Genomic DNA, 3583 nt, shown 5'->3' with positions numbered 1-3583 from the left:
GCACTTGTGGCAACCCGACGATGACAAACTGCCCGCCTGCTTTTCCCGAGATTCCCAGAGCTCACATTTTCCACACTTACACGATTCAATTAGGAATCCCGAGATGCGTAAATCTTGGCATTCTTATTGCTTCATAAGAGAAACAGAGTATTAAATGAACACACATTTTCTTAAATCTTGGCAGTTTCGTTTCCACTGGCCATGGACAGGACAGCCAGTCTTTTCTAATGATCCCTCTGAGGATGACAGATACTGTCCCTGCACACGGCTCCGGAGGGGAACTGCGGAGGGGAACTGCGGGGAACACAGGGGAGTCCTGGTGTCCAGAGAGAGGGCTGGAGAACCAGCGTAACTATCGTTATTATTGTAATAATGACTTCTTTGGTGTTCTTCCCCAGCACTCGTACCCCTCCTCAGCCCCCATCTCCCCTCCCCTGCTCACAGCTCCCACAGCCAAGTTCAACAAAACCCCATGTCCTCTGTTACTTTGCTGCCTACGGATGTAGACCCCAGTGGCCTACCCACCCTAAGCTAGACCTAGGCTGGTAGGGACAGGCGGCCGAGATGAAAAGCTCAGGGAAAAGGACTAAAACAAATGAAGACGTAAAACATTACAGAGCCTGGGACGCCTGGGTGGCTCAGCGGTTTAGTGCCTGCCTTCGGCTCAAGGAGTGATCCTGGAGACCCGGGATCGAGTCCTATGTCAGGTTCCCTGCATGGAGCCTGCTTCTCCCTCTGCCTGTGTCTCTGCCTCTCCCTCCCTGTGTCTCTCATGAATAAATAAATAAAATCTTTAAATATATATATATATATTACAGAGCCAAATGCCTGCCCCTAAACCCCTACATAGGCCCTTCCATGCGGCATGACCTTGGGGAAGTCATGGGGCCTCTGAGAGCTTTGGTTGTCTCATCTCTGAGACACCTGCCGAACAGTGCTCAGCGAGGCTGTCCGTGGACAAGACCCACGCGGCACCCAGCACGCACCCAGCATTCATGTGACACCAGCCCCCTTCCCCAGCTGACCGGAAGCCAAAGCATGGGATCACCCCAGCCAAGAAGCACATGCAATTCATCCCATGCAACTCATCTCTGCCCTGACAGCCGGCCTGCTGCCCATGTCCATTCCCTCTCCTGTCTGTGCACAGATGACTCACCAGGGCGATCGAGGTTGGTGGCAGGAGCGGCCCAGCAGGCGGCAAAATGTCCTGGCCTCTGCGGGGTCCCTCAGCTCTTCGGAAGGGCCAGAGCGCCCGAGCTAGCAGGTGGGAGGCTCAGCACACTAGCCAAGGAGGTGTGCTTCCGCCCCCGCTTCCATAAGCCCTGGCCTCCTGAACAGCTCCCACCTGGTGGCGTGCGGTGGTTAGGAACCACCTCACCTGTGTTCAAATCCCAGCTCCGCCACTTATAAACTGTAGGCCTAAAGGCAGGTCCCAAGGCCTCTCTGAGCCTTCATCTGGCAAACGAGGATGGGGTGCCTGTCATTAGAGCCATGCTAACACAGCAGACAGCAGCCACCAGCCACACATGGATGTTCTTAAAGGTTAATCCACTAAAATAAATAAATAAATAAATAAATAAATAAATAAATAAATACATACATACATACATACATACATACATACATACAAATCTGCTAAAATTAAAGAAAATTTAAAGTTCTGTCCCACGGGGGTGCCGGGGTGGCTCAGTGTTTGAGCATCTGCCTTTGGCTCAGGGAGCCTGCTCCTCCCTTTGCCTGGGTCTCTGCCTCTCTCTGTGTGTCTCTCATGAATAAATAAATAAAATCTTAAAAAAAAAGAAAGGAAAGAAAAAGTTCTGTCTCTCGGTTGCATGAGCCACATTTTAAGTGCTCGCTGGCCACGTGCTGTTCTAGCATCCCACTCTCTGCAAGGTGGTGGCCTGGCTCCCATTTAGCAGATGAGAAAGAGGAGGCTCTGTGGAATGAAAATAATACATTCCAGTTTCCACAGCCAGTAAGTAGGAAAGCCAGATTTAACCCCTGACGAAAGTGATTTCAAAACCAGGGGTGTCTTCCATGGGGCCAGGGGGGTCTCTGTGCAATGAGAAAAGAGAACCCCCTCCCAAACCAGAGAATGATGCATTCAGCCTCTGGAAGTGGAAAGTCCACCCGCCTCAGTATCCGCTTCTGTAAAGCAGAGTGCTCTGAGGATAAAGCGAGACCAGGCATTTCCCAGCACACAGTAGACACTCAGGAAACAGCTTTCTTCGAATGTGAATGCTGACCACCAAGTAACTGTTTTTTTTTTTTTAAGATTTTATTTATTTATTCATGAGAGACACACAGAGGCAGACACACAGGCAGAGGGAGAAGCAGGCTCCCTGTGGGGAGCCCGATGTGGGACTCGATCCCAGGACCCCGGGGTCATGCCCTGAGCCAAAGACAGACGCTCAACCACTGAGCCACCCAGGCATCACACCAAGGAACTGATTTTGAAGTGCTTCCTTCAGATCTGATCCTTCCCAAGACAGCCCACTTGCCTCATTGGCTTTCTGGAAGAATCACAGAGTTGTTGGGTCTGCACTGCAGGAAGCTGAAAAGCTCAATGCCTCTTGGAGTGGCCCTTTAGTGTGTGAATCTTCGCAAATCAGGGTTCCAGGCCTCTGCAAGGGTGCAGAAGCATCAGCGCTCTATACAGAAACAATCAATTCCTTGATTAAAATCTGACAGCTTAATTAATTAGTGCTTAATAGCTCAACCTTAATTATACTCTACATCATTATTTGATAATATGCACAGATTTCCCACGTGGCCGCGCACACATGTCTTTTATCAACCGATTACAAAACGCCTGAATTTGACCCCCACACTCAAAAAATGTCACATGCATGAAAAACTTCATTAACACGGACGCTGACCTCACCAAGCCCTGCTCACAATCGAGAATTCTCTGATTTCAAAGCTCTTTGAGATCCACTGGAAAGAGTTCACTGCACGGTCCTATTCCCTTCTCGCCTTATTCATTTGCAAATTTTATAAAGTATTAAATAACATCTCTGGAGCTTACTTTGACCTGAAAAAAGATACTCAGAGATTTTTTTTTTTTTTAACCCAGAGAGTGGGTTGGCTTCTACACTAGGCAAGAGTCACTGGAATTTTTTGAGTGTGATAACAGAGTTACGAAGGGCACCATATAAGCAAAGAAGCCATGAGGACCTGGGCTTGAATCTTTGGTAGAATTGGGTGGCTTGGGTTGTTTTTTTTTTAATAGATTCTTTTGATTTCAAGAGATATCATTAATATAGAACATTATATTAACGTCAGATGTACAACATAACGATTCCATAAATCTTTGAGCTGTGTGATCTTGGTTAAAACCCTCTACTTCTCTGGTCCTCTGTTTTGTAAGTTTTGTAAAATGAGCCTCTTTGTGAGATAGTGTTCACATCCCTAGTCCTCAGGATATTGATGTGAGGTTCAAGGGGATGGAAAAGTGACTGTCAGGTAGCAAATGCTCGATAAACGTTATGTGCTAATCCATCGGCTGCTGCAGAACTCTGCTTTGTCCAGTTGCCCATGGAGGGCACTCAATGGGAGGAAGAGGTCGTAGCTCTGCCTTTGA

This window comes from Canis lupus, chromosome 8 (genome assembly GCF_048164855.1).
Source record: "Canis lupus baileyi chromosome 8, mCanLup2.hap1, whole genome shotgun sequence".
Classification (NCBI taxonomy): Eukaryota; Metazoa; Chordata; class Mammalia; order Carnivora; family Canidae; genus Canis; species Canis lupus.
The sequence above is the reverse complement of the archived record's forward strand: the minus strand, read 5'-3'. Positions refer to the sequence as shown.